The sequence below is a fragment of the Nicotiana tomentosiformis genome, chromosome 11 (assembly GCF_000390325.3).
Source record: "Nicotiana tomentosiformis chromosome 11, ASM39032v3, whole genome shotgun sequence".
In the NCBI taxonomy this organism is placed as follows: domain Eukaryota; kingdom Viridiplantae; phylum Streptophyta; class Magnoliopsida; order Solanales; family Solanaceae; genus Nicotiana; species Nicotiana tomentosiformis.
This window is the reverse complement of record NC_090822.1, coordinates 33,739,516-33,761,005: the sequence shown is the minus strand read 5'-3', so window position 1 is coordinate 33,761,005 and position 21,490 is coordinate 33,739,516.

Genomic DNA, 21,490 nt, shown 5'->3' with positions numbered 1-21,490 from the left:
GATAGTTAAAGTTTTGAGCAAATATGAGTGCACATCTGGACAGTTAATTTATAACGCTAAGCTCCTTTTATATGCATTCAAATGTTGATGCAGCATTGTTCAATTGAGTTGGAACAATCATTGGACTTGCAAGAGGTGAGTTTCCATTTACTTACCTTGGATGTCCAATTTCTTACAAAAGGAGGAGGAAAGATTATTACAATAATCTCATCAAAAATGTCAAAGCAAAGTTGCACTCATGGAAAAGAAAATTACTATCCTTTAGTGGTAAGGCTACATTGATCTCAAGTGTGCTCCAAACCATGCCTACACAGATACTCTCAGTATTGGACCATTCTAACAATTGTATTGGACCACTTACACAAGACATTTTCTAGATTCCTTTGGAGTATAAAGGAAGAATAAAGAAGTATATATTGAGCTAAATGGCAGAACTTATGTCTACCCAAGGAAGAAGGAGGATTAGGTTTTAGATCATTGTTTGATGTTTCAAAATCTTTGTTTGCCAAATTATGGTGGAAGTTTAGACATCAAAATAATTATGGTTTAACTTCATATTGAATAAGTAATGCATGAAGGAGATACCTACGGTGGTGCAATTTAGAAACGGCTCTTATGTATGGAGAAAAATGTTGGAGGCAAGGGAGAAAGTGGAGCATGAAAACTTATGGGAGATGAATAGAGGATCTACAAACGTGTGGCATGAAAACTGGATTGGAGTTGGGGCTTTATATCATGTGATGCCTCCAGAATTTTATATTAATGAAAAGCTACAAGAAGTGGTAGAATTGAGGGATGAAGAAGGATGGAATGATCAGCTTCTAGATCAAACTTTCCCAGAGAATACTGCTAAGCATATAAGGCAGGAAGTGCTTTGATCACACTGATGACTACTGGGATATACCTAGGTGGATGCAAACCCCTTCAAGTAAATTCTCTGTGAGTAGTGCATGGAATATATTGAGGCATAGAGATACTATAAATCCAGATTTCAAACTAATATGGACTAAAGGACTACCTTTTAAGATTAGTTTTTTCATATGGAGATTATGGAAAAGGAAACTACCTACTGATGATTTATCGAGAAGAAATGGTTACATAATAGTATCTAGATGTTGGTTCTACCAGAATCCAGTAGAAGAGATACTTCAGTACATCTTCCTAACAAGTAGTATTGCTAATAGGGTTTGGAAGATTTTCCTTCAATCTGCAGGTTTAAGAGCAACTACTGTTCAATCTTAGTTGTTGTATAGTGTTTTAGCATCTTTCAGTGGTATTAGTATGGTTACATGCTCATTATAGAGATGAGAAGACATTATATGGCTCACATTTACAATGCAGGCAATTGCTGATCTATGGATTAGAAAGAACTTGTCTTAGGTACTATTATATTGGCTACATATCTGGCTATAGAGTGGGCCGATGTGCACACAGATGGAAATCAAGTTTGCAGATTACAAGCTATATCAACATTTTCTTGTAGCAGTTCTGGATGGCTACTATGTAGTGGTGTAATTGTTTGAAGTCCTCATTTTCATTGTTCATGGTAGTTATATCATGTGAAATGCATAACCTGGTACCTGGTGAGAGATTTGGAGGTGCTACTATTTGGTTATTGCTCATGGCTTTTGGATTCACTTGCACTACTTGCTTAAGGATGCTTACATCCTACCATTATGTAATAACTAACTTGTTACTTTTGATTTTAGCTACTTTTATTCTATCTATTGATAATTTCTATCATTTAGAGTTACTTGGACACCTTGTAAGCCTTGTATCCAGTTTGGGATTTTATATATATATTAGATATTTGCCAAAAATAAAAGTCCATATGCCCCAAGCCAATATAAACTTATAAGAACCTGCTAAAATTGCCACACAAAAGAGCAAAGTACAAAAGAGAGCCAAAAAAAATATGAGTTGTCTTAAAAGGAACTGGGATTGGATGTTGCCTTAATAGCTAACTAGGCAAAGGGTGCACTACGGACCAGGTTCACTTGTTGGGGGAGGGTTATCCTCTTTTTCTCCCAAATTGGTCTACTCACATCTTATTTAGGTATCAAACCGATTTGATGGTACCCTCAGAATCTTACCTAAAGTCTCAGCATTGAAGACCATGTCCTCTGCCTTCATCATAATGCTTATTGTGTGCTCCTTTAGCAACTAGAATTTTTTTGTAAAAGTCCAGCATCTCTTCCATATAAATTTCTGGGAGTCGACATAAGAAAAGATGTGTCCATTTCTAGAATTTAACCTTCTCCAGAAGTTCCTTCATCCCATAGCGATCAACAATAGTAGGCTCTATTACCCTACCCTTCAACAACATCAATCCACTGAACCATATGTTCCTCCCATCAATGGTAACCTTCTTCACAGATATTTGGAACTGTTCTTGTCTCCTCAGAATCAGTTTCCATCCACTTTTTGGAAATTCCTTTTTTTCTTTTTTTTAACAGTCCCAGATAAACCTAGCCTAGTCCATCGTTTTAACGGGACCTCTATATCTTTATCCTCATCATCATCAACATTCATGAACTCTATATCCGATGACACATCTCTGAAGTCAAACGTATTTTACTCTTCCCCTCTTGTCTCTTTTTCTTATTCTCCTCAGCTGTCTTTTCAAGTACAGCCTTTCCTCTACTCCTAGTGGTGGGTGTACTTTTATGAGATTTGGGCCTTTTTCGGCCAACATTTTAAAGTGCTTTCCTGACATGTTAGAGCCTTCCGTCATCCGCCTCTCCTTTCTGTTTCTCACCCTTTCTGCTAAGGTCAAGTTATCATCATTGTCATATTCATCTATCTCTTTATTCACTTCCTCTTCACCCTTGGTATTCACTTTCTCAGTATTAGAGAATTATATTCTATGGAGCTAGGCTATCCATTTATAGTGTCCAAAATTTGTTCTGAAGTTCTTCTTCCAGAATACTCTTATCTCCTTTTATTCCTAAATTTTCTAACCTGTATTCTCCTCCAGTTTTCAGAATATCCTTTTCTATTTTTATTCCTTCAGCTTCAGCCTGGACTTACTCACCAGTGGTAGAAAAATCTGGTTCTTGTCCAAGAGTATCTGAAATATCTTCCCCCTGACTATCACCCACTACTTCTAGTTCATTTTCTTCTTTTCCTTACTCAACTCCATCCCTACTGAAACTCGGCCTCCTCAACCACCAGATTCTTAGGCGTAGATTTTTCACTCTCTTCTTCATCAGAATAGTCAACAAGTCACAATGTAGGTTTTTTAGACACGGTTTTTGGGATTTCCTAATCTTGAGTCAGGTTGATATTTTGGAAAATTTTGATTTGGTGATTTGATGTAGAATAAGAACTAACGACTTTAGTATGCTCGGTTTCAGAAGAAACAAGTGTTGATAGATTTTGTGAATTTGACATTATAGAGAAAAATTAGGATTCTTGAGAGAATTTAGACTTAGGATTTTTGCTTTTAGGTTCTGGTGAAAGACGAAATATTTGTGAGGGATCAAATACTGGGGTAAGGATTAAATAGAAGACATGATTTGACAGTTTACGCCCAAATCAATCAGGGATTTTATTTCATTATCGAGTTCCTAAAGGGAAAGGGAGGCGCCGAAGGTTCAAAAATTAAAAAAGAGGCGGTTGATTGGTTGTGAATTGGGTGGCTAAGACGTACAGATTTCAGTCTAGGAATTCATTCTCCTTATTTCATCCTAATTGAGGGATGTTATGATTGCGGTTTCAGTTACTCTAATAGGATCAAAGTTTGGTTCAAAAACCTAGTTTTCATGATGTGGCAATTTTACAAGCTAATGCAACTAAGTATTAGACATAAGGTACATACTTGATTGCCAAAAAAACCAAGTTTTTTGGCTGATTTTCTTAACACGGTAGAGAGTCCTTTAAAGAATAGGGATAATATCATCAGACCATGTCTAAGATACTTAACCATACCATGTGAACATACCTGTTAGAGGATGAGACTGAGTTATATATTTTTCAGCACTTAGAATCACTAGATACTTAAATTTAACATAGCCAATCATAAAGGGAATTAAGAAGATGCTTAGTTCAATTTGATAAAACCAAGCTCCAAGCAGTTTCTTTCATGGTGATCCCTGGTTAAAGCTTTGAAAAATATATTCATATTTTTCTCCTCCATCTTGTAAAACTCCATAGAATATGGCCCTCCTCTATATTATCTCTCAAAAAATAATACCTAGCATTAATATAGTTTGTCCTTTTATGATGAACCGAATTCTTTGCTATGTTCACAATAAACGTATTATCATAGAATATTAGAACTCGTTCAATCATCACAACATAATCTTCTAACTGCTATTTGATCCACAATAATTGTGCATAATACAATATTGCAGCAACATACTCAGCCTCGACAGTTGACAAAGCCGCATAATTTTGCTTCTTTGAAGCCCAAGAGAACAAACATGAACCTAGGAAGTGAGTCATCCTAGATGTGCTCTTCTTATCTACCAGATACCTATCATAATAAATATTCACATATCCCACCAAGTCAAAATACCAACAGATGGATACCAAAGAACCATGTCTTTTGTTCCTTTTAGATACCTCAAGATCTTCTTCATAGTTTTTAAATATGACTCTTTTGAATTTTGTTGGAGCTTAGCATAAAGCCCAATAAGATATCTGGTCTACTAGCAGTCAGATACAACAAAAAATCAATCATACCCCTATACAACTTTCCATCAACAGGAGAATAAGGTTCATCAATATCCAATTGAGTAGCAATAGCTATAGGAGTATAAATTATCTTTGTATTGTCCATCTAAAATATTTTGAGCAGTTCGTTGATATACAATTGTTGATGCTTCATCATCCCATTCTCAGATTGCTTAACTTGTAACCCAAAGAAGAAGTTTAGCTCTCCATCATGCTCATCTAAAACTCACTTCCTATTAACTTTGCAAACTCTTTACACATAGATTCATTAGTAGAACCAAAACTGATATCACCAACATAGATTTGAAGAATTAGCGAATACTTACATGTCTTCATCAGAGATAGAGTATTGTTAATTTTACCTCTTGTGAACTCTTTCTCAAGAGAGAATTTTAACAACCTCTCATACCATGCCCTAGGTACTTTCTTCAACTCATATAATACCTTATCCAATTTGTAAATATGATCAGAAAATTCATGGCTTTCAAAACCTGGAGGTTGATACACAAATACTCTTGCTTCATATATCTATTCAGAAATGTACTTTTAAAATCCATTTGATATAATTTGAAGACCACGTACAATGCAAAGTCTGTAAGCATCCAAATGGCCTCCATTCTGTCAACTCATGCAAATGTCTCATCATAGTCGATGCTCTCTTCTTGATTGCAACTTTGTAAACCAACCTTGCCTTATTCCTTATGATAGTACCTTTATCATCTAACTTGTTTCTAAAAGTCCATCTGGTTCCTATGATTGTTCTGTTATTTGGTCGAGGTTTCAAATGTCATACTTTATTTCTTTCAAACTAATGAAGTACTTCATGCATAACAACAATCCAGTCAGCATCTTGAAGAGCTTACTTAATGTTCTTTTGGCTCAGTCAAGGACAAGCAGGCAGGGAAGGCACATATATTTCTCACTTTGGATCTCATCATCATCCAGAATCCACAGGGGTGAGAACATTCTCAATTATATGGGAATGTTTGTGCTTCTACTTTCTCACTTGTAAGCCTTGAGTAGCACCATTCACTTCCTCATCAAAGGAGGAACCATTTTCATTATTATTGGTTGTTCCAGGATTAGCATGTTCAGTTCCCCAATTTGTTATACATTAAGCTCAACTTCCACATAATCAGGTTCTTGTGTTGTCTCTCCTTGTACAATGATATTCTCTTAAATACTTTAATCTAGTCCATCAGCATACACTTGTGTGAGCCCAATTTCACCATTGTCATCGTCATTATCATCCTGTGAATCTTTCTTAGCCAAGTGATAAGTTTTATGAAAAATCACGTGCACACTTTCTACAATACACAAGGTTCTTTTGTTATACACTTTATAAGCCTTACTGTCTGAAGGATAACCAAGAAAGGCACCCTCATAACTTTTGGCAACAAACATTTCTAGAGCATTATTTTCATTATTATACAAAAAATATTTACTGCCAAATAATCTTAGGTGAATTATATCAAGTTTATGGATCTTAAGTAGATCATTAAGGGTCTTCTCAAGCAAATATCTAATCATGAGCTGATTAATTATATAGCAACCGATGTTTACAACTTCAAATTCAGAAAATCTTAGGTAGACCATTAGCAATTAACATGGTTATTACGAACATCTGCCCGGAAATGTGATATTTGCAATTGGTTTATTAGATGGGATTTTGGGACTTAGTTTCATTTTATCACGTTTTGAGCCCTGAACTTGGTGGGAGGTGATTTTTGGAGGGAATTTTCACACATAGCTATTGGGTAAGTGATTTTCATTATATTTTCATATTATAATTTGATTTCTTATGGATTTTAAAATCAAAATCATAAAATTTGAAGGGAATGTTTTGGCATTTTTTGACAATATTTTAAAAAATAAAAATTTGAGATTTGAGAGTCGAATTGGACTCAATTTAGAAAACTAATCATATATTTAAATGCGTGGGGTTATGGGTAGTCGAGATCTACCCCTCAACTAGGGTTTTGACCGGGCAAACCCGGTGTTGACTTTTATTAACTTTTTGGAGATTGGGTAAAGATTTTAACTTTATTAATTGAATTGATTCCTTTTGCATTGTTTGATGTTATCTAGTTATGTTTTGGTAGATTTGAGCCGCGCAGAGGTGAATGTTAAAGGAAAAGCATTTTTGGAGTATTGAATTGGCGTGTTTGAGGTAAGTATCTTGTATAACCTTGTGTGGGGGAATATCCCTTAGGTTTTGGTCTAAATTATATATTTCTATTATGTGAAACGACATGTACACGAGGTAACGAGTGTGTACATAGGCGTATGTGTGGTTTATGACCGGATTAGACCTTAATCTATTAACATGCGTTGAATTGGGGTTATTTTCTATATGAAACATGCTTAGCCGCTTTGAGACTATATGATCATGATCTCTATATTTGGCTTAGCTATTGTAATGCTTAATTGTTGAATACTCCTTGCACTCTTATGTTATTGTTATGTCCTTGTGTACTTTATTGTTGAGTTGTGAGATTTTATCTTGTTGTGACTTTGGCTATTGTTATTTTGTGATATTGTGTCACATGTGGACATGTTGTGTGGGTTGTTTGAGTTGTGTGGAGTATAAGGGTGGCGAGATGTGCATGCGTTGACATAGGGGAGGTATTTCATTGTGATGCGCAGCAGCGAGATAAGGGTGGCTTATGCACATGCGGCGACATAAGGAATGCATTTCATTGTCATGTACATGCGACAATATAAGGGTGGCATTGTTGATAATGTTATGTGATATTTCGGGGTTGTGCTTTGATGTTGTTCATGTGTTGGAACAGGGTCTATATTTTGATCACATACATGTTTCTTAGATGTTATTATCTTGTGTTTTATGAGTTGTTAGTTAATTTTGACATGATATCACATGGCCCACTCCTATTTGATATTTTGTTGGCAAAGATGGGTTATTCTACATTGAGTTGTTTTTTCACTCTCTACGAGGTTGTTGATATTTGTTCCATTATACACTCTATTTTCAGTTTTCTTTTGATATCTTATGCATGTTATTTGACTAGTGAGTATCATGACTTGACCTCCGTTACTACTCCTCCAAGGTTAGTATTAATACTTATTTGGTACCAACTATGGTGTACTCATACTATGTTTCTACACATTCTTTGTGCAGATCCAGGTACTTAGGATGGCATTGATTGTTATGAGGCATGCTAGAGTTTGTTGGAGACTTCAAGGTATTCCTGTTGTTTCGTTCACAAGCCTCGGAGTCACTCTCTTTACCTTATTTTCTGTTGTTTATGTATTCCAGACAGTATTGTACTCATCGAGACTTGCTATGTATTTCATGTAGAGCTTATGACTTAATATTACCGGATTTTGGAAAGTTTCATATTGTATCTATGTTTGGCAATATTATCATATTTCACAGTTTTAGTTAAATTTGAAGTTATTATATTTTGGTTGACATAAATATGTGATAGGTTTACCTAGTCTTAGAGAATAGGTGTCATCACGACCCTATGGTGGTATTTTGGGTCGTGATAAGTTGGTATCAGAGATCTAGGTTCATAGGTGCTATGAGTCTTAAACTAGTTTAGTAGAGTCTTGCAGATCGGTACTAAGATGTTTGTACTTATCTTTGAGAGGCAACAGAACTGAGGATGCAAAGGGTTTCTTAGACCAGTGTTACTGTATCCTGCGTGCTATGGGGTTACCTTACTACTTTCCAGCTGACGGGGCCGGCGTATAGATGGTGGCAGACTTATGAGGCAAGCAAAACAGCTGGCGTAACACCCCTTAATTGGTCCTAGTTCTCTAATCTTTTTCTAAGGGTGTTTATTCCACAGACCCGTAGGGACGAGTTTTGCACCTAGTTCGAGCAGTTGCACTAGGGGAGTATGACTATTTTCGAGTATGCTATGAGGTTTACAGAGTTAATCAACATGCACCTAATTTGGTTTCCACTAATAGAGAGAAGGTTCGCATATTTATTGAGAGATTCGTTTATAGCCTCAGATTTAGGATGGCACGAGAGTTTGAGATAAGACTCCATTCCATCAGGTTATAGAGATTGCTTAGAGGTTGGAGCGTATCCGTGGGTAGGAGAGGGGGGATAGAGAGGCTAAGAAGCCTTGAGATATTAAAGGATTTAGTGGTTCCCGCTCTTCGGTTTTAGCCCATCATGACAGAGGCATTGTCAGTCGGCCAGTTCAATCCGCACTTCAGGTTACTCATGGTGTTTCAGCTAGCCAGGGACCCCCAGAGTACTCACATCGGATAGCCATCCTTTTGTGCACCTTCTCAATGGGGTTCCTATAGCGGTTATTCCAATCGTCTGGAGCAGAATCAGTACCAGCAGTCATGACCACAGAGAGGTTGTTCCGAGTGTGGGGATACTAGGCAAATGGTGAATATTGTCCCAGACTCCAGAGGGGTGGGACTCAGCAAGGTACTCAGGATATGGTTTGTGTTCCAGTTGCTACTCCTCCTGCACAACCAGCTAGGGGTGGAGGACAGGCGGGTAGAGGATATCCTAGAGGGAGAGGCCATGCCCGTTGTTTTGCTTTTCCTGGTAGGACTGAGGCTATTGCATCAAATGTTGTCATTACATGTATTGTTTTGGTCTGTCATAAAGATGTATCAGTTTTATTTGATCCTTACTTATTCGCATGTGTCATCCTATTTTGCTTCATATTTGGATATGTCTCGTGATTCATTGGATCACTTGTTTATATGTCTACACCCATTAGAGATTCTGTTATGGTGGACCATGTATATCATTCTTGTTTGGTCACTATTGTGGTCTATGAGACTAGGGTTGACCTTTTGTTACTTAATATGGTGTATTTTGATGTGGTTTTGGGCATGGAATGGTTTTCACCATGTCACATTATTCTTGATTGCAATGCTAAGACCATGACATTGGTTATGTCAGGGTTGTCGAGGTTGGAGTGGAGAGGTTCCTTGGCTAATGTTCCTAGTAGGGTGGTGTCTTTTCTGAAGGCTCAACGGATGTTTAAGAAGGGGTACTTGACGTACTTAGTATTTACAAGGGATGTTAGTGATGATACTCCTACCGTTGAGTCAGTTCCATTAGTGAGGGAGTTCCCAAATGTGTTTCCAGCAGACCTATTGGGAATGCCACCCGATAGGTATATTGATTTTGGTATTGACTTGGTGTCGGGCACTCAGTCCATATCTATTCTACCATACCACATGGATCCAGCAGAGTTGAAGAAATTAAAGGAATAGCTTCGGAAATTACTAGATAAAGGTTTTATAAAATCGAGTATTTCACCTTGGGGTGCTCCAGTTCTATTTGTGTAGAAGAAAAATGATTCTAGGAGAATGTGCATTGACTACAGGAAATTGATCAAGGTTACTATCAAGAACAAGTACCCACTGTCGCGTATTGATGATTTATTTGAGTAGCTTCAGGGTACTAGTGTATTCTCGAAGATTGAATTGAGACCAAGGCCCCATCAGTTGAAAATCAAGGCTTTAGATATTCCTAAGACGGATTTTAGGACCCGTTATGGCCATTGTGAGTTCTTAGTGATGTTGTTTGGGCTGACCAATGCCAAGTAGCTTTCATGCACTTGATGAACAGCGTCTTTCAACCCTATCTGGATTCGTTCATTATTATGTTTATCAATGATATACTGGTATATTCTCGCGGTCGAGAGGAGCATGAGCAACACCTGAGAATCGTGCTCCAGACTTTGAGGGAGAAAATGTTATATGCTAAGTTCTCCAAGTGTGAGTTATAGTTAGACTCGGTGGCATTCTTGGGTCACGTAGTGTCAGTTAAGGCAGTTCAGAGTTAGACCAGACCTTCTACCACTACTGAGACCAGGAGTTTTCTAGGTTTGAATGGGTATTATCGCTGCTTTGTGGAGGGTTTTTCATCCATAGAATCCCCTTTGACTAAGTTAACACATAAGGGTGCCCCATTTAGGTGGTTCGACTAGTGTGAGGAGAACTTTCAAAAGCTCAAGACTGCCTTGACTACAGCTCCAGTTCTGGTTTTGCCTTCAGCATAGGGTTCATATACAGTCTACTGTAATGCTTCACGGGTTGGCATTGGGTGTGTATTAATGCAGGATGGTAGGGTGATTACTTATGCTTTGCGTCAGTTGAAGCCCCATGAGAAGAACTACCCAGTACACAATTTGGAGTTAGCAACCATTGTTCAACACTCTTAAGATTTGGAGGCACTATCTTTATTGCATGTCTTGTAAAGTATATATGGATCACTGGAGTCTTCAATCCCTATTCAAGCAAGAGGAATTGAACTTAAGGCAACGGAGGTGGTTAGAGATATTAAAGGACTATTATATCACCATCCTTTATAATCACGGGAAGGATAGCGGTGGCCGACGTTTTGAGTAGGAAGGCGGAGATCATGTGAAGTCTTGATTTTATCCTAGATATTGTTAGCTTTGGATGTTCATTCTTTGGCCAACAGGCTAGTGAGGTTTGATACTTTGGAGCTTAGTAGGGGTCTTGTTTGCGTTGTATCACGGTTGTCCTTGTTTGAGCGCATCAAGGCGCGTCAGTATGATGATCCCAAATTTCTTGTCATTAAGGACACGGTGATGCTAAGGAGGTGACCATTGGAGATAATGGGGTATTGACGCTTTAGGGCCGGATTTGTGTGTCTGATGTGGATAGGTTAATAGGAGCTGATTTTGGAAGAGTCCTATAGCTCGCGGTATTGCATTCATCTGAATACCAAGAATATGTATCATGATTTGAAGAAGTACTACTGGTGGAGAAGGATAAAGAAAGATATTGTTGAGTATGTGGCATGGTGTTTGAACTATCAGAAGCTTAAATATGAGCATCAGAAAATTGGTGGTTTGCTCTATAGGCTAGATATATCGGAGTGGAAGTGGGAGCATATCAATATGGATTTTATTCTTAGGCTTCCACGAACCTTGAGGAGATTTGATGCTATGTGGTTTATTTTGGAAAGACTGACCAAGTCTGCACATTTCATTCCAGTCATGACTACCTACACTTCAGAGCAACTGGCTCAGATTTATCTTAGAGATATCGTTTGCATGCATGGGGTGAATCTGTCCATTATCTCGAATCGAGGCACGTAGTTTACATCACATTTTTGGAGAGCCGTGCAGTGTGAGTTGGGCACACAGGTCGATCTAAGTACGGTATTTCATCCATAGATAGACGGGAAGCTCGAGCACACTATTCAGATTTTGAAGGACATTTTGCGAGCTTGTGTCATTGATTTTGGGGTCAGTGGGATTAGTTTTTACCGCTAGCAAAGTTCGTCTATAATAACAGTTATCAGTCGAGCATCCAGATGGCTCCATATGAGGCCTTATATGGGAGGTAATGTCGTTCTTTGGTTTGTTGGTTTGACCTTGGGGAGGCTAGGTTGCTTGGCACTGACTTAGTTCGTGATGCTTTGGAGAAGGTGAAGTTGATTCAAGAGCAGCTTCGTACACCGCAGTCCAGGCAAAGGAGCTATGCTAATAGGAAGGCTCGTGATGTGGCATTCATGATGGGTAAGAGGGTTCTACTCAGAATTTCACCCATGAAGGGTGTGATGAGATTCGGGAAGAAGGAAAAGTTGAGCCGTGGGTATATTTGTCTTTTTGAGGTTCTAGAGAGCGTTGGTGAGGTGGCCTACAGACTTGCTTTGCCAGCCAGCTTATCGGGAGTTCATCCAATGTTCCATGCTCTGGAAGTACTATAAGGATCCTTTATATGTGTTATATTTTAGCTCGGTGCAGTTGGACAAGGATTTGACTTATGTAGCCGGTGGACATTTGGTTAGACAGGTCCGAAAGTTGAGGTCAAAGAACATTGCATCAGTGAAGGTTCAATGGAAAGGTCAATCGGTCAAGGAGGCGACTTGGGAGACCGAGCATAATACACGGAGCCGATATCCTCATCACTATGGTGGCTCACCTATGTCTCTATACTCGTTTGAAGATGAACGTTTGTTTAAGAGGGGGATAATGTAACCACCTGGCCGGTCGTTTTATGTATTTAAGCCTTGTTTCCCCTTTTGAAGATTTTTAAATGTGCACTTATTGTTATTTGACATGCAGGGATAGTTGGTTTGGTTTCGGGGAGGTTTTGGATTGATTTGCAACACTTAGTCCCTAGTTTGGAAGCTTAAGTTGGAAGTCTTGACCAAGACTTGAATTTCATAAAAACGACCCCGAAATGATGTTTTGATGGTTCCAATAAGTTTGTATGGTGATTTTGTACTTGAGCGATGCTCGGAATTGAATTCAGGGGTTCCTATGATGATTTTCCTTTTTTGCTGAAAGTTGTCAATTTAAAGGTTTAGAAATTTTTTAAGTTTGACCATGGGTTGCCTTTGTGGCTATCGGGTTCGAATTTTGGTTTTGGGACTTGCAATAGATCCGTTTTGTCATTTAGAACTTGTGTGAAAAGTTTGGTGTCATTCTCAATTGGTTTGGTAGGAATTGGATGCTAGGTTGTGATTTCAGAAGTTTTTGAGTTTCATCGTGAATTCGATGCATTTTGGTGTTCAATTCGTGGTTTCAGATGTTATTTTGGTGTTTTGAGCTCTCGAGCTAGTTCGTATGATATTTATAGACTTGTGTGGATGTTTGATATGGGGCGTCCCAGGGGCTCGAGTGAGTTTCGGACGTGTTTCGGAGAGTTTTGATTGTTGCTTCAGGTTGCTGGTGCTGCAGACCTCGCATTTGTGAAGGTCTACTCGCAATTGCGGAGGTTTGATCACATTTGCAAAGTGGGGCTGCCTGAGGGGACCTATCAAATATGAGGAAATGGTCGCGTTTGCGACAGTTGAGTAGGCAGCTAGAACTTTGCTTTTGCGAAGTGGTCATCATATTTTGTATGTGGGATGGGAGCAATGGACTTCGAATCTGCAAAGTTCTTGGTCACAATTGTGACATTCTCTAAGCTGGGCAGACTTCGTATTTGCGATTCCTTGGTCGTATTTGTGTAGGTCACATTTGCGAACCTTTGATCACAAATGCGACATCTGCAGCGGGGTTATTAGGTGGGATTTCGAGACTTAGTCTCATTTTATCACATTTTGAGCCCTAGACTTGGTGGGAGGCGATCTTTGGAGGGGACTTTCACACATATGTATTGGGTAAGTGATTTTCACTCAATTTTGATATTATAACTTGATTTCTTGTGGATTTTAACATCAAAATCATGAAATTTAAAGGGAATTTTTTACTATGTTTTAAAAAATAAAAATTTGAGTTTTGATAGTCGAATTGGACTCAGTTTTGAAAACTAATCATATATTTGGACTTGGGGTTATGGGTAGTCGAGATCTACCCCTTGACTAGGGTTTTGACCGGATGGGCTTGGGGTTGACTTTTGTAGACTTTTTGGGTATTAGTAAAGATTTCAACTTTATTAATTGAAAATGATTCATTTTTCATTGTATCGAGTCATTTTTTGCTAGATTTTGAGCCGAGCGGAGGTGAATTTTAAAGGAAAAGAATTTTTGGAGTATTCAATTGGCTAGTTTGAGGTAAGTATCTTGCCCAGCCTTGTGTGGGGGAATACCCCTTAGGAGTTGGTCTAATTTTATATTTATGTTAGGTGAAATAACATGTACACAAGGTGACGAATGTGTACGCGAGTGTATGTGTGGTTTATGACCGAATTATACCTTAAGCTATTAACATACCTTGAATTGAGGTTGTTTGTTATATGAAACATGCTTAGCCGCTTTGGCACTATATGATCATGATCTCTATATTTGGCTTAGCCATAGTCATGCTTTATCGTTGAATACTCCCCGCACTCTTATGGTATTGTCATGTTCTTGTGCACTTTGTTGTTGAGCTTGAGCTTATATCTTGATGTAACTTTGGGTATTGTTATTTTGTGATATTGTGGCACATGTTGACATATTGTGTGAGTTGTTTGATGTTTTGTGGAGTATAAGGGCAGCAAGATGCGCATGTGACGACATAAAGGAGGCATTTCATTGTGATGCGCATCCAGCGAGATAAGGGAGACTTTTTATTGTGATGTGCATGCAGCAATATAAGGATGGCATTATTGATGATGTTATGCGATATTTTGGAGTATTCTTTTGATTTTGTTCATGTCTTGGAACGGGGTTGATATTTTGATCACATACTTGTTTCTTAAATGTTTATGTCTTATGTTTTATGAGTTGTTAGTTGATTTTGACATACTATCATATGCTCCACTCCTATTTGATATTTTGTTGGCAAAGATGGGTTATTCTATATTGAGTTGTTGTTACACGTTCTACAAGGTTGTTAATATTATTTCTGGTATACATTGTTGTTAGTTTTCTTTCGATATCTTGTGTAGGTTATTTGGCTAGTGAGTATCATGACTTGACCATCATCACTACTCCACTGAGGTTAGCCTTGATAGGTACCGACTGTGGTGTACACATATTATACTTTTGCACATTATTTTGTGCAGATCCAGGTACTTCGGATCGATATGATCGTTAGGAGGCATGCTAGAGCTTGTTGGAAACTTCAAGGTATCCCTGTTGTTCTGTTTGCAGACCTCGGAGTCACCCTCTTTAACTTACTTTCTACTTTTTATGTAATTCTAACAGTATTGTACTCATTAAGACTTGTTATATATTCCATGTAGAGCTTATGACTCAGTATTACCGGATTTTGGGAAGTTTCTTATTCTATTCATGTTTGGCAGTAATACCATATTTTGCAGTTTTTGTTAAATTTGAATTTATCGTATTTTAATTGACATCAATATATGATAGGCTTACCTAGTCTTAGAGACTAGGTCCCATCATGACCCCTATGGTGGAGTTTTGGGTTGTGACATAATGATCCATCTCCCTAGGTTCGTCCTTTCATATTTCTCTCTTGATGACGTACACGCAGTATATATGGAAAACTGATCAGTGTTTGGTCTTTGCATCTCTTCTCTATTTGCAAACACCTCGGATGTATACATGTTTTTATCGCATATCTTCTCTATATGCTAGTTTTGAAATGTATGCATACCTCTTTATGCATATCTTCTCTATATGTTGTTTTTGAATGGAAAGTGAAGGCACGATACATATCTTCTCTATATGTTAATCTGTGCATATTGACTCGATTCTTAATGCATATCTTCCGTATATTCTAAGGTTACGATCCTTTGGTACTAAATGCATATATTCTCTATATGTTGAGTTGTTAAATTGTTATAAAACTTGCGCACATCTTCTCTATATGTAGTGATTTGGTTATCCCAGTATTTCATGCTTAGTTTGGTTCCATTTTTGTGTACTTGTACATTTATTAACTGAGCAGGCTATTAAGTGAGTATCGTTGGTAATTCTTGCCATTACTACCTCGTCGTTGTTAGACATGATACTTACAAAATACATGGGGTCGGTTGTACTCATACGACACTCTAAATTTAATTGTGCAGATTCGAGTTAGATCCATTCAAGTATTGTAAGTAGAATTATTCGCTGAGTTTTGGTGACTGAGGTAGAGCTACTTCCCGATCGCAATTCCTGACATCTCTTCCTATGTTTATTTACTGTTGTTGTTGTTTAGACAGTATTCCTATATTTTCGACTTGTATTTATAATGTAGACAGAAAGATTTCTCGTTTTCCCAACATGTGTCGAGAACAAGCACTGTCTACATGCCACATGTTCTTACTTTTCCTTATCTTAACCTACAAAATAATTCAGGGGCTAATTTTAGAAATTTAGATTGGCTTGAATCCCTTTTTTTGAATAAAATGATGAATCAAATTTTCTTAGTCTATCCTAGAAGTTTTGCATTTTTCAATGCAAACCTAGATTTATCAACTTTCCTTTTCTCAAGAGACTTAATTTTTTTTAATTGCTTTAAACTTAGCATTTCATGAATCTTTAAAGTGACTATTATTATTATAGTGTGTGCATAAGTAATTTTCAGGAGTAGAGATATAATTGCTTTTGGGGTTATATTGGCTCTTAACATGTTTATGTCTGTAACGACCCGACCGGTCTTTTTGTGTACCTTAGCCTCGTTTCCCCTATCTTATACTTTCTAGGGTGTAATTATATTTATGTGACTTATGTGTAATTATATTTATGTGACTTTCTAGGGTAGTTGGTTTGGTTTCGGGTAGGTTTTGGAGTGAATTGGGATACTTAGTCCCGGGGTCTGATATACGGCAGCTGCATGCCCTGGAGCCTGAGCGGTAGGGGTTTGTGCCCCCCTCCCGCCTGATATGTGGTTGGGGCTACTGGAAATAAACCAGCATGAGTCGTAGAATCCATGAATCACAGCATACGGCCCATGACCTCCTGGAATCCCGACGCGGACATGAAATCCATTGGGGCTGGCTCTGCTGCAGGCACCTCGCCTTGCTCCTCAATAATAGGATCCTCGAATGGATTCAATGGTGGCATAACTAGGGCAACTCTAGGACTTCCTCGTGTATCAAATGGTGGCATAACTAGGGCAACTCCAAAACCATAAAATCTACTAGTATGTATTCCAAGACCCGTTGTCACAAGTGTATCAGCAACTAGTAGAACATACAAAACTTTATCCACTGTCTGAAATAAAAGTAGATAGAAAATAGATGCAAGAGACAGACTCTAGGTTCTGCAGAATGGCTCAGGAAGCAGCTCACCACTAGGCCTCGGGATAACGGGATTGCACACCGATATGACTGCCAGATGCACCTGCCTCAGATCCTGTATATAAACAACATGTACCCAATAAGTATCTAGTCCAACCTTGAAGAAGTAGTCACGAGGGGTCGACATCGACACTTACTATGGGCTAACAATAAAATGCAGGAATTCTAATTAAGCATGGGTTATGTAAATAATAAATATAATTCAATAACAAGCAGTGAATAATAATTATTTCCCGAAAACTAAATCCCAAGTCAATTCATGTCATTAAATAATTATAACCGCTCAAGCCATAAAATAATATCAAGTATAATTAGGCTCCAAGTATTATCACGCACGATTTATGCCGAGGTCGTACGACCCGATCCAGAATAATGTGTACATTACCGAGGGTCGAGCGGCATGAACCATAGATACATCTATTCTACTACCGAGGCATTCGTCCCACTCCACAAGAAGAGAGTATACTTTATGAACATCCGATTTAAAAGTTATTACAAGGCTAAGACACAAGGAAGCACAATTTCTATTAACGGTCAAGTAACCCGCCAAAACTCAAGTAATTAAAATTCGGTATTTTACAATTCCTCTATCAAGTTTCCAATATAATTTAGGCCCTTTAATTAACAAGTATGGTGCAAACATTACAAGTATTTCATGATTTGGGTCCTAAACTACTCGGACATAAGAATAAATAGTAGCTACGCACGGACTCTCGTCACCTCATGCATATGTAGCCCATACAATTAGAAGAAAATAGTAATTTAAACCACCTATGGGGTAAATTTCCTCTTACAAGGTTAGACAAGAGACTTACCTCATCTCAAAGCTCACTTTTCGGCCTCAAATTCGCTCTAAGGACCCAACTTGGGTGCCGAAAATCCGAAGCTAGCCAAATTTTATGTAAAATAATCAATATATGCTCAAAAGTTAATAATTTAGCTATTAGAGTAATTACCTAACCAAAATTGGAAGATTCTTAAAATTCATCCCCAGGCCCACGTGCCCGGATTCCAGAAATTTTCGAAGATAATTGTTACCCATAACCTCACAAACTCAAATATATAATTTTTACCCAATTCCATAATCATTTTCGTGGGTAAATCCCATTTTTATCAAAACCTAGATTTTTCAACTAAACCCGCAATTTTTACACTTTATATGCTAAGAATCTACCTAAAAATACATGTTTTAAACTCATCTCATAAAGAAATTACTTACCTCAAAGTGCTAGGTGAAAACCCCTCTTCAAAGAGCTCCAAAATCGCCTAAGGGATGAAAGAAAAGCTAAAATTGCCTAAGTCCCTAAATAAAAAGACCTCTTTGCCTCTTCTGCGGACAAAGGTCCGCTTCTGCGGAAGACACCCAGCCCAGCTTTGGGCGCACCTGTGGAAAGGGCACCGCATCTACGAGCCCGCTTCTGCGGCTCGCCCCCTCGCACATGCGGCCTTCCCCGCTTCTGCGATCAAACTCTTCGCATCTGCGCCTTCACAGATGCGGTCCCTTCCTCGCTTCTACGACCATTGGGCAGCCCACTCCATTTCACTTTTATAGTCGTTGGATCGCTTCTGCGAGCTCACACCTGTGTCTAGTTCCTCGCAGGTGCGATAGCACCATATGCTCTACTGCTTCTGTTGATACCCAATTTTTTTCTCATATTTTTAAAATATATATAGTTTCAAAAATAGTATATTTGCATCATCATTTAGTTTATAAACCTATACAAGCATCTTTTCATAATTTTTCTTAATTTTTAAAAGCTTTAAATTAATTTTGTTCTGTATTTTATTGTATAAATATCCATTAATTATCCTTAAAATTATTCTTATGATGATTTAATCATCTAAACTTATTGTTTACACCAATATGTATGTTTTATAATATTTTACTCCATTTGTTTTATAATTACATTTGCATTTTTAAGCTAATTGCACATTTTTGCAATAATAGCGTATATTCATGTATAATTATATTATTTGTGCCAAAATAATATTTTATATTTTTATAATACCAAGTTATTATTTTCAATCATTTTAGTTCACAAATAAAATTTTTTTATTTATTAATTACTTTTATAAATTATGTTTTGATAAATATTGGGTATTTAAAAACTAGCCCAAATTTCTAAACAACTTCGGACCAAATAAATGGCCCAAAAACCCCAATACCCTAGCCCAATAATCCCAGCCCAAACCAACAACCCTTTAACCCAAAAACCCGGTCGGTACCCGTTAATTGACCCGCCCCACTCACTTTTTTTAATCCTGGTCGTTGATCTCTCAAGATCAACGGCCCTTGTTATTTCTCTCCCTTTTAATTACCCTCCTAGAAACCCTAACCCATAATCCCATAACCCGCTGCCCTCATACTCTCTCAACCTCCCCTCCCTCTCTGAAGAACCCTAAACCCGCCGCCCTTAAAATCTTCTCCTATTCCCACTGAATATGGGATTTGATTATCACTTCTTACCATATTCGACCCATTTTTGGTACTGGCAGTTCTCCTATAGTGCTTGCCTAAACATGGCAAGCAGATCTCTTCAAAATCAAACCAAAATTGGTTCAAACCCCTGATTTTGAGTATTATTCTGTCTATATTCGTCCTATGCTACTGTGAGTCCGATTATTTATTTATATTCTGTTGATTTTTACTTTACCTAAAAACTGGGGTTTACATATCCTTTAAATTGATTTTTTGACTGATTTGCATGTTTATTTACCTTATTTGTTTCTTAAATCACTCTGTCTCCCTTGTTTGATATTCGATTTTACTACTATATAAACCCCTCCCCCATTCCCTTCTAAAGGGACTTCAAACGCTAAAATCACTACTGAAAAATTAGGGCTTTACTGTGTGTTCATTCATTCTCTTGTTTTTGGATCTTGGCCGGCTGAAAGCCAAGGCCACCAGATTTTCTACTTTTTCGACCTTTCTTGGGTGTGAGCACGGCCCTGGTTATTTGAAACCATTGGGAACTTGACGCAACTGGGATTCTGGGTCATATTGCTCTTCTTTTCTTGTTTGTTGAGCAATAACTGGTTAGTTTCTCAACCTTCATAATGTTTATTCCATTATGTTCTAATTAGCATATCTATGTTTTCTGAAATTGCATGACTTGATATAATCCCTTGACTTTCTTCATGTATGATTCTGCCTATAGCATGAACTTCTCTAGCATTGTCTCACGCCTAAACTGTTGGTTCTAAAAAATGTCTTTGTATCTAACTTAGGCAATTTGGACAGTTTGAAGCATGTTTAGCTTAATGTGTTGACAATCTGAGTGTTTGCGTTGGCTGTGTGACCTAATCCTGTTTCCTGCTCGATTCTGAATTTCTTAGTGATTAATTTATGTTATTAGTATGCCCTAATCTGTTAATGCCTTCACTCTAGTTGTAATTTGCTCCTATGACTATGTTTGTCACTCAGTATGTTCTCAGTCTGCTCAATTCTGTACCCCTAGCAATTAAGTGGAACCTCTTAGACTAGTTTTGCCTAAATTATGATTCTGCTTGCCTCATTAGTATAAGTTGTATTGTTTAAGCCCTAGTGTTTGGAATAACTTGATCCTTAGGTTTGAACTTGTTGATTTAATGATAATTGTTTGTCTTGCTAGCCAAATGTCTCTTTGCTCATTAACTTTGTAATCCCAGAAGTTTAAGACTCCTTACCTCTTACAAATATACCCTGCCCCAATGTGTTATATGACAACTTGCAGCATTAACTATTTTCTTGAACTCATGCACCCTCTGTGTTGATATGTCCATTATGTGATCACTTTGTAGTGTTTGACTCCAAAAAATGTAAATACACTTTTCTAAACCTTGTTACTTTGCTACTATTGTCATTGGTTGTTTCCCTGTTCTGAGTCTCTAATTCTTGGCCAGCTGAAATCCAAGGCCTCCTAAAACCTCTCTATTAACCTCCCTAGTGTGAGCACTGCTCGGGGTCCATTTTGAGACCCTTGTGAACTCTGATACACTAGGGCCTAATGTTCTTGGCCACTTTCTTCTTGACTGCTCAATTCTATCCCTCTCTATGCCTATTGAATAAGCTAATTGGCTTGTGCAAATGACTATTTTCTGAATCTTTTGATCAACTATGGTTATTGGGTATCATCTAAGTTCTCTTGTGGTTTCTAGGCTGTGTTAAAACCTGCATGGATACAAAATTTGAAGGCCTGGATAGGCTGGGTGTACTTTGGGC